We start from the raw sequence: 10,972 nt of genomic DNA on the forward strand, positions 1-10,972 counted from the left end.
TTTTACACATATTTACAAACAACCTTCCTATTTCCATTCCCTTTAATTTAACCGGTACCGGTTCCCTTCAGATGAGTCCCGTGAGACTTAAAGCAGAACAGAGAACACCATCGTGTTTGTGAGAGTCTCCCCTTTTGAGTAGATGGATGTTCGTGATGTCTCATGGTCTGACTAACACCATTCTAGCTCTGCCTTTCACTGTAGATGCGGGAGTGTGAAGCGGTGGATTGAGACGCATACCAATGCAAAGAAATAGATATCTCTAGTATAAACAGACAGACTTTGAAGGTATGTTTTGTTATGTACAATTGATCACACACAGCCTCAAGTAAAGTAGCTGGGGATGTTTTCATGCTTAGTGCTAACCACTGTTTCATCCTACCCTGTTAACCCACTGTATCTCAACAGGAGTAGACTTTGCTTGGTGACTCAGTTATGCGGTGTGTGTGTGTGTGTGTGTGTGTGTGTGTGTGTGTGTGTGTGTGTGTGTGTGTGTGTGTGTGTGTGTGTGTGTGTGTGTGTGTGTGTGTGTGCGTGTGCGTGTGCGTGTGCGTGTGTGTGTGTGTGTGTGTGTGTGCATGTGTGCATGTGTGCGTGTGTGCGTGTGTGTGTGTGTGTGTGTGTGTGTGTGTGTGTGTGTGTGTGTGTATGTGTGTGTGTGTGTGTGTGTGTGTGTGTGTGTGTGTGTGTGTGTGTGTGTGTGTGTGCTGTGTGTGCATGTGTGTGGTAGGTGGATAATATTGACACAAAGACAACTATTTGTCCCAGTTCTCACAGTAAACGCTCCGATAGCCGGGTTAGAGACAAACAGCTCTGACTCACCACCGGGTTATCAAGAAGCTGTGACCCTCTGCTGCTTAGGTCCTGTAATTAAACCTATAGAGTTACCCAGCATCTAGCTACACCTAGCTGCACCTAGCTACTCCCGGGACCTGCGTGTGAAGTGGATCAGCCTGGCTTCAGTGCACTTTAACTGAATGATATCTCTAGTTTAAACTGACAGATTTTGATGGTATTCTTTGTTATGCAACTTAACACCATTGTGTAAATCAACTGTAGGGTGTTTTAAATAATACATAATTAGATTTTCCATTTTGTTAATGATGGCTGATTTATTGATTTCCAAGTTTTCCATTTTTTTAAGATAACGATTGAGAATCGTCCAACCCATCGGATATCTCACTACACCCCCATATGCCATGTCTTGAAATATGCAGACATATGGATTAAAAGTATGTTTACATTGTAATACTGTACTTCTGACAGCCAACTTTCTAGCTCCGCCAACAACTTTAGGACTTTATTGTATTCACAGAAAGCTTGGATTATTGAGTCATTATTAGTTTTACACTTAAGACATGACTCTGTTGTTGTGATGTAGAATTTGTGAATTTTGTCTCTTGTATAATAAATTCTATATAACTTATACTGGAAAAGCGTACATTTTCATTAACTGTAATTTTGTTAATTATGCAATTGGTATTACCCACATTTTTTTAACAGAGGCAGCCATGCCATTCTAAAGAGCTATATTCTCCTTGTAAGTTTTATGGGAAGATTATTACATTTAATTTGATCTGCTTTCATATTGTTGAGTAATGGAATAAAGTTATCTTAAAATATTTTTGGTTTGTTGTCATGTATTAAGCATCCTAAGTATTTCATATTTTTTGTGGTCCACTTAAAGGATTAGTGTAGATCGTGAGTTATTTGTTACATTTTTCAGATTTCCATTATTTAGTTTTTTTTCCCACATTCATTTTACATCCTGAGATTTTGAGTATTTACATAATATTTTTTAGCAAAGGGGGTACTGCGTTTTAATATTGGTCAGGTATGTGGTTTAATGTTTACCAATACTGAAACCTGTTACGTTTGGGTCCTGTCTAATTATAACTGCAATTGGTTAAATTGCCAGTGCAAACTGGAGGGGGGAGAGGGGATATCCCTGTCTTGTGCCCCTTTCTAAATCAATTTATTTAGATAATGTGTAATTCCTGTATATTTTTGCTTTAGGACACACAGCTACAGTATGTCACTAAGATAATGTCAGGTTATGGGATTGACGATCACTCACAGCCTCAAGTAAAGTAGCTGGGGATGTTTTCAAACTTAGTGCTAACCACCGTTTCATCCTACCCTGTATACCCACTGTATCTCAACAGGAGTAGTCTTTGCTTGGTGATTCAGTTATTTGGCCAGGGCCGAGGAGGGTAGTTGTCTGCAGTTTGTGCGTGTGTATGTGTGTGTCTATCTGTGCGTGTGTGTGTGTCTATCCGTGTATGTGCATGCGTATGTGCGTGCACAAGTGTGGGAGGTGGATAATATTGACACAAAAGCAGCAACTATTTGTCCCAGTTCTCACAGTAAACGCTCCGACAGCCGGGTTAGAGACAAACAGCTCTGTCTCACCACCGGGTTATCAAGAAGCTGTGACCCTCTGCTGCTTAGGTCCCGTAATTAAACCTATAGAGTTACCCAGCATCTAGCTACAACTAGCTGCACCTAGCTACTCCCGGGACCTGCGTGTGAAGTGGATCAGCCTGGCTTCAGTGCACCTTAACTGAGTGAAGTGATCAGTAAGATCAGTGTCTCTTTAATAAGGGGTGTTCACAGCCAGACCCAGGGAATTTATACATTCAAAGTTTGAGGTAATATGTCTTGTATACATGATGAAATGCATTTGAAACAGATTTTCACCAATTCTGTGTTTCAGCAAATACAAACAAAAAACAACCTTGTTTTCCCATAGGGATATACTCTATTTACATTTTGAAATGTTAAAAATGCCTTTTCAGTTTTCAGGCTTATTCAAGTACATTGACAATATAATTGAACATATTTTCTCTGAAATATTCAGTGGAAAGAAGTGCAGATGGTCCCCCCCCTGAGCGTTTATTTGAGGCAGGGTGGAGGGGTACAGGAGGGGTCATGGAGGTCATGGGGTCAGGAGGTAACCCAAGTCTTGGTCTCTTGGGTCACCAAACAGGAAGTAAAACAACTCCTCAGGATATTACTCACCAGTGAAATGATCACAGTGAGAAGATGCAAGGTAATGTAATCAGAGAAAACACAGGTGGAGTGCTGAAGTTTACAGTTTACCTCAAAGGCTAATGGAGGTTAATGGAGGTGGAAAGAGCAACAGAATTTGGAAAAATAGATAGAATTTGAGCTGTTGGGGTTATGGCTGCCTTCTGCTCTTCCTGTAGTCTCTCTAAGGGAGTATGGGAATCTAAGACTGGTCAATTAGATTATTATTGCAGTTGATATCAGATACTGTAGCTACTGTATGTCATCTTTGAAAGGTAAGATTCTTCAGTGAGCCTTGGTGAACTCACGTTAGTGTTTGAAAAGTAAGATTTGTCAGTATTATTGATTTCACAGATGTTGTCACTGTGTCAGAGCCTCCATACACTAGAGAACTAACTCACTTTACAACAGAAAGAGTTTATGAATGCAGATAATGGAGGCAGTCTTTGGTATGAGCTGTAGGGTGTTTGAAATAAAAATATAAATGTTCATTCAAGTCAATATTCTGAGATGAATGGACTGGTGGAATATTGGGTGTTGGCTCCCCATGAGTGTTCCAGTCAAATTGCCATTGTCTGAGGTCTTAGTTCCTTCTAGGATTCATATTTCTATGTTGGAAAGGGCAACAGTCTGGTAAGCTAATTCCAAAGCTTCATGAGCAATCTGCATTGTGTAGCATTTAACATTTGTGAAGGTTTCAAATGGCCAAAAATTCACTATTCACTACTAAGCTTTTCAAAACATAGCTTTGTGCATGCTGCCATATCAACTCCCTGGTTAATAAACACATGCATAGGAATGGGACTATTTCAGACAAGATCTAGTAAGGAACTGAGCAACTCTTCAGGCTAGATTCAATCAGCTGCTTTATCATGGTTTTATCTGCATTTTGGTTTATCTACATATACTTGTCCCTACACCCTTAAAATAGCTTTGACTGTAGTCTTCTACCTGGTATGTTTTACAGTAGACAATTAGTGATTTGTTTATGTCTGTCCCTCATTTTTTGGTCAACCCTGTGATGTGAACTGAACTCTATATTTTATTCTAAACAAACATTGCACATCTAATAGTCAACTCATAGAGTAAAAGCAGGTGCGCTGGTCCTACTCTTTTTGGCCATTCTCTGGTGTTCTGTAGTGGAAAACTTAGTGGGTCGAGCATAACACGTCACCCTGGGACCCATAAATAGACAAGCTAGACATTTTTTAACAATTACATTTTTTTTGTGAAGCTTGCATTCAATTGCCACACCCTGTTGCACACAACAAGCTTCCATTCCCCCTGTCACAATGGGATTTATGGCTGATTTAAGAAGAAATCATCAACTCTGTTACGATCAAATCAAATCAAATCAAATCAAATGTATTTATATAGCCCTTCGTACATCAGCTGATATCTCAAAGTGCTGTACAGAAACCCAGCCTAAAACCCCAAACAGCAAACAATGCAGGTGTAAAAGCACGGTGGCTAGGAAAAACTCCCTAGAAAGGCTGTTACCCTGTTACCCTGTTACTTTATTTGGCACTTAATAGGCACTTAATAGTAAATAATAAAAAAAACTCTTGAGATGGACAAACTTGTTAGAATGCTCTTTATGACACAATGTTACAATTAGGTGAATGTTTTTTTGACCAAGTTACACTTCTCAAAAGGCACGGAATTGGTGGAACAACCCTTTTATGAGTTATTTTACAACCATCTAAAATATAACTTTCTGACAAGAACCAAATAAAACCGATTAATTTTAACTGCTTGTTAATGATTAAAAAATAAAATAATAACAATAATATTACCTAATAATTAACTACGCTACTTATACACTGGTCTACTGTCACGTTCACCTTTATTTAAAATGGTCAGGGCGTGATGGGCAGTCTATGTTTGTTTGTCTAGGTTTTGGGAATTTCTAAGTATGGTTCTCAATCAAGGCAGGTGTCATTAGTTGTCTCTGATTGAGAATCATACTTAGGTGGCCTGGGTTTCACTGTGTGTTTGTGGGTGATTGTTTCCTGTCTCAGTGTGTGCCTGGACTGTTTTGAGTTTCACATTTTTTGTTTTGTTAGTTTTGTTCATGTGTAATAGCATTAAAAAGTACCATATAGCCTGGCTGTGTTTCAGTTTCTTCGGAAGAAGAGGAGGAAACCCCAGAATCCTATAGCCTGGACCTGTGCGTTCAGTTTCAGCGGACAGCAGCAAGCATCAACCAGAGGCCACCATCATAGCCTGGACATGGAGCAGATATTCAGTTTCACGGGTGGGGAAAATCCCCTCCCAAAGCCTGGCTGTGTTTCGAAAGTTGATCACGGTATGAGGAGCCAGCACCTCAGGTACGAGAGGCAGCCCCAAATTTTTTGGGGGGCTGTGTTTCAGTTTCACGGCTTAATGAGCAGCCCCTGGTCAGGCACCGTGTTAGCCTGGCTGTGTTTCAGTTTCCACGGTGCGAGGGCAACCCCGAGAGTGCCTAGTGTATTGAGCTGGCGTATGGTGCCTGTTTCGGGTTTCGCCGGTACGCAGTCTTGGTCCAGGATCCTGCCCCTCCTATAGCCTGGTTGTCTGCTTCAGTGGAGCCTAGGGGAGAGGTGCGTGTTCATCTCCGTGCTTACCCAGCCCGGTGGAAACCCCTCCTATAGCCTGGTTGCCTGCACTCAGTTTGAGGGAAACCCCCCTATAGCCTGGTGTGTCTTCAGTTTCAGCCTGGGGAAGTGGTGCCAAGACCAGAGCTCCAGTGCTCCCCACAGCCTGGCTGTCAGGCTTTAACACCAAGCCTCCTTCTCCCCAGCCTGGTAGTTCCTGTGGCAGCCCCAAAGGCTGTCTCTCCCTCCTGCAGGTGCTCCCGCCCTGTCCTGTGTTTCAGTTTCCGGCGGTGCCGGAAACCCCTCCTATAGCCTGGCTGTGTTTCAGTTCCGGCGCCGTGAAACCCCTCCTATAGCCTGGCTGTGTTTGCCAGTTTCACTGTCCGGGCGAAAGCGTCCCGCCTGTCCCTCCTGGATAGCCTGGCTGTGTTCCCAGTTTCACGCTGCCGGAAACCCCTCCTATCCGGCCTGGCTGTGTTTCAGTTTCTCCTGTAGCAGAAACCCCTCCTGCATAGCCTGGCTGTGTTTCGGAGTTTCGGAGCCTCCCGCCTGTCCGGCGCCAAACCCCTCCTATAGCCTGGCTGTGTTTCAGTTTCTGTCCGGTCCGGCGCTGTCCGGCGAAATCCCCCTCCTATAGCCCTGGCCAGAGTTTCAGCCCACAGAGGCGCCAGAGCCCCTCAGCCCAAGGCGCCCCCTCCTATAGCCTGGCTGTGTCCAGAGCTTCTGCCCCTCTGTCCGAGCTGCGCCAGTTTCAGGTGCCAGAGAAACCCCTCCTATAGCCTGGCTGTGTCTTCAGTTTCACGGTAGAAACCCCTCCTATAGCCTGGCTGTGTTTCAGTTTCATGGTGAGAAACCCCTCCTATAGCCTGGCTGTGTTTCAGTTTCACAGGTGGAAGACCCTCCTATAGCCTGGTTTTGTTTCAGTTTCACTTTGGGGGGGTACTGAAACGTTCTCCTTTATAGCCTGGTTTTGTGTTTCAGTTTCAGGGCGTGAGTTGGGTGGGAAACCCCTCCTGTTTGCCTGGTTTTGTACTTCAGCCTAGTATGGTTCTCAATCAGAGGCAGGTGTCATTAGTTGTCTCTGATTGAGAATCCTTAGGTGGCCTGGGTTTCACTGTGTGTTTGTGGGTGATTCTGTCTCAGTGTGTGCACCAGATAGGACTGTTTTAGCCATTTTTTTGTTTTGTTAGTTTTGTTCATGTGTACCTTATAGCATTAAAAAGTTCGTATTGGTCCTCTGATCCGTTTCGCCTCCTCTTCGGAAGAAGAGGAGGGTACACATACCTGTTTTTAAAATAATAATTTTTCCTTACCCTCCTATAGCCTGGCTGTGTTTCAGTTTCACCGTGGAAACCTCTCCTATAGCCTGTCTGTGTTTCAGTTTCATGGTGGAAACCCCTCCTATAGCCTGGCTGTGTTTCAGTTTCAAGGTAGAAACCCCTCCTATAGCCTGGCTGTGTTTCAGTTTCACGGTAGAAACCCCTCCTATAGCCTGGTTGTGCTTCAGTTTCACGGTAGAAACCCCTCCTATAGCCTGGCTGTGTTTCAGTTTCACGGTGGAAACCCCTCCTATAGCCTGGCTGTGTTTCAGTTTCACGGTGGAAACCCCTCCTATAGCCTGGCTGTGTTTCAGTTTCACGGTGGAAACCCCTCCTATAGCCTGGCTGTGTTTCAGTTTCACGGTGGAAACCCCTCCTATAGCCTGGCTGTGTTTCAGTTTCACGGTGGAAACCCCTCCTATAGCCTGGTTGTACTTCAGTTTCACGGTGGAAACCTCTCCTATAGCCTGGCTGTGCTTCAGTTTCACGGTGGAAACCCCTCCTATAGCCTGGCTGTGTTTCAGTTTCACCGTGGAAACCCCTCCTATAGCCTGGCTGTGTTTCAGTTTCAAGGTAGAAACCCCTCCTATAGCCTGGCTGTGTTTCAGTTTCACGGTAGAAACCCCTCCTATAGCCTGGTTGTGCTTCAGTTTCACGGTAGAAACCCCTCCTATAGCCTGGCGGTGTTTCAGTTTCACGGTGGAAACCCCTCCTATAGCCTGGCTGTGTTTCAGTTTCACGGTGGAAACCCCTCCTATAGCCTGGCTGTGTTTCAGTTTCACGGTGGAAACCCCTCCTATAGCCTGGCTGTGTTTCAGTTTCACGGTGGAAACCCCTCCTATAGCCTGGCTGTGTTTCAGTTTCACGGTGGAAACCCCTCCTATAGCCTGGTTGTTTCAGTTTCACGGTGGAAACCCCTCCTATAGCCTGGCTGTGCTTCAGTTTCACGGTGGAAACCCCTCCTATAGCCTGGCTGTGTTTCAGTTTCACCGTGGAAACCCCTCCTATAGCCTGGTTGTGTTTCAGTTTCACGGTGGAACCTCTCCTATAGCCTGGTTGTACTTCAGTTTCACGGTGGAAACCTCCTATAGCCTGGCTGTGTTTCAGTTTCAAGGTAGAAACCCCTCCTATAGCCTGGTTGTACTTCAGTTTCACGGTGGAAACCTCTCCTATAGCCTGGTTGTACTTCAGTTTCACGGTGGAAACCTCCCTATAGCCTGGCTGTGTTTCAGTTTCAAGGTAGAAACCCCTCCTATAGCCTGGTTGTACTTCAGTTTCACGGTGGAAACCCCTCCTATAGCCTGGCTGTGTTTCAGTTTCAAGGTAGAAACCCCTCCTATAGCCTGGTTGTACTTCACTTTCACGGTGGAAACCTCTCCTATAGCCTGGCTGTGTTTCAGTTTCAAGGTAGAAACCCCTCCTATAGCCTGGTTGTACTTCAGTTTCACGGTGGAAACCCCTCCTATAGCCTGGTTGTACTTCAGTTTCACGGTGGAAACCCCTCCTATAGCCTGGCTGTGTTTCAGTTTCATGCGTGACTTGGTAATGTCTCTGTCCTTGACATATACAGCCACCTCCTTGGGCAGGCACTAGTTAATTTTTATCGCTTTTGAAAGCCCCACCTCCCCAAACCGGGCACTCTCTGGGGCTCAGCATGAATGTTACATTGACACAAATGAAAAAAGGGATCTCTATGTTGGCTGAGCTCTGAATCCCACCGTCAACAGGCTCAATTATGAAGAAGTAATACCTGCGCCTTTATTTATGTCAAAATAAATATGTGTGAAAGCTTTTAAAACATTTGGTTTATTTGACTTTGTGTTTTTTCGGCGCCACTTCGCTCCGCCGACCTCTTTTTCCATAAGGACTCCTCTAGAGGATAGGACGGTCGGCCAAGGAAAACTAAAAGTGTTTGCTTCTTTAGGCCAATCAGAATGAGCTGATGGCGATCTGTGGTCCAATCAGAGTCACTGATAGATTTTTCTCAACCTCCATGTTGATTTCATGGATTGTCAGTCCTTGCAGCTGCAGCTCGATATTCATTTGAGAGTGGTAACATTTCCCCAGCCCGGGCTCTCAGCCTTATACCAAACCAGGTATTAGGGCTGCCATTGAGCTGAAACAAAAATCAGGATTGTGCCTTAAAGCGACTAAGTAGATAATCCAAGTAGATCAAGTAGATCATAACGCTACTACAGATCGTGTGTGGTTAATATATTGATTCTCAGCCTCTGTCTTATGGACATTTATGTTGAGTCCCAAATTGCACCGTAATACCCATATATTGCACTACCCCTATGGGCCCTGGTCAAATGTAGTGCACTACAGTACATAGGGAATAGGGTGCCATTTGGGACAAAGACTGATGAGCTGTATGCTAAGACCCTTCTATTGACTCGAGGACCACAGCCCACAGTGCGGTAACTCCTATCCAAATGTTATGTTTTTAGGTTTCAGCGAATGTCATGAGAAAGATAAATGAACATACACTCAATGATATGGTTAGTTTGAAAAATGAGATTATTTTTGCTATGCAACCATTTTCTTTTCTTTATATAAGGTACTTATAAATATCAATCAACCAGAGGCTAATGTAGTTTGTTTACAGTATTCTACTGGCATCCAGCAATTCTCGGAACCAAACGAGGAGCGAAGAGAAATATGAATTCCAACATGGTTGAGGGACTCTTTACCACACACACACACACACACACACACACACACACACACACACACACACACACACACACACACACACACACACACACACATCACACACACATCACACACACATCACACATCACACAAGCACGCATGCATGCACACCACCACCACACAACCTTCCCTCCTCCCTGTTTAAGCCTTGCATGAGTAGTATGAAAACAAGACCTCCGATACACTGCTCTGGAAGGGACATGACACCGATGAGGCACCGATGAAGCTGCTGGGTACTTTAGCCACATCTCTGCTGGATCCGATCCCTAGTGTTAATCATGGGTGAGGTTGATTGCTGGCTGGGCTGACAACTGGGCTGCGGCCCAAAGTATGTGTGTGTGTGTGTCCGTCTATAGGTATATGTGTGTGCGTGCATGTGTGTTTGTGTGCATATGTGTGTGTGGTAGCGCATGTGTGTGTGTGGTGTGGCTGTAAATGTATACGGGGGATACCAAGGCCTCTCTAAATACTGGGGTTGGTCCTGTCAGTTGGGCGACAGTTTGAGAAGTCTGCGTTCACACGTCAGGACCAGACCTCAGCGGTGGCGGGCGCCGGCGAGGTCATGATGACCTCACCCATCTGTGGCTTCCCTCACGTCAGCCGCCAGTGTCCTTATGTATGTGGGAAAGGGTCTTCAAACCTGTCATATCAACAAGCTCTCACAGTTTCACTGCAGAATTAGACGTTGATCAACGTTTCTCCAAATGTCAAATTTCAAAAGTAGCTCCAAGGTTAATGTTTTGGATAGGGTTAAAACATTACGTTTAGACACTCATTCTGAATGGTTAGGTAAGGATTAAGTTTGGGATAGGGTAAGAAAATCGAAATAAAAATTAGTGTCCACCACTGTGGTCAAACACGCAACCTTCTGATCCAGAGTCATGAGATTACGCCCGTCCATCATCCCGTCTGTAACACCCTGGCAAAACATTGATGGTAATAGCGCTCACTGTGTCCCCCAAGTGTCCGGTTTCGACATTTCCCAACGTCCTCAGGATGTGGATAGATGTCCATTACGAAGTCACACTTGAGCGATCTGCCTGGTCATGCATATATACACCACACACACACACACACACACACACACACACACACACACACACACACACACACACACACACACACACACACACACACACACACACACACACACACACACACACACACACACATAACCCAACACCCTTACATACTGTATCTCCACTCTCAGTCACTTTCTACCATTGGCAGATGTGAAGACAATCCCTGGGAAAAACAGATGTTTTACAACACACAGACATACATTTGGTGGCACAGGTCATGACATAATATGGAAAAGATTTCAACTTGAGA

The sequence above is a fragment of the Oncorhynchus keta genome, unplaced genomic scaffold (genome assembly GCF_023373465.1).
Source record: "Oncorhynchus keta strain PuntledgeMale-10-30-2019 unplaced genomic scaffold, Oket_V2 Un_scaffold_5814_pilon_pilon, whole genome shotgun sequence".
Classification (NCBI taxonomy): domain Eukaryota; kingdom Metazoa; phylum Chordata; class Actinopteri; order Salmoniformes; family Salmonidae; genus Oncorhynchus; species Oncorhynchus keta.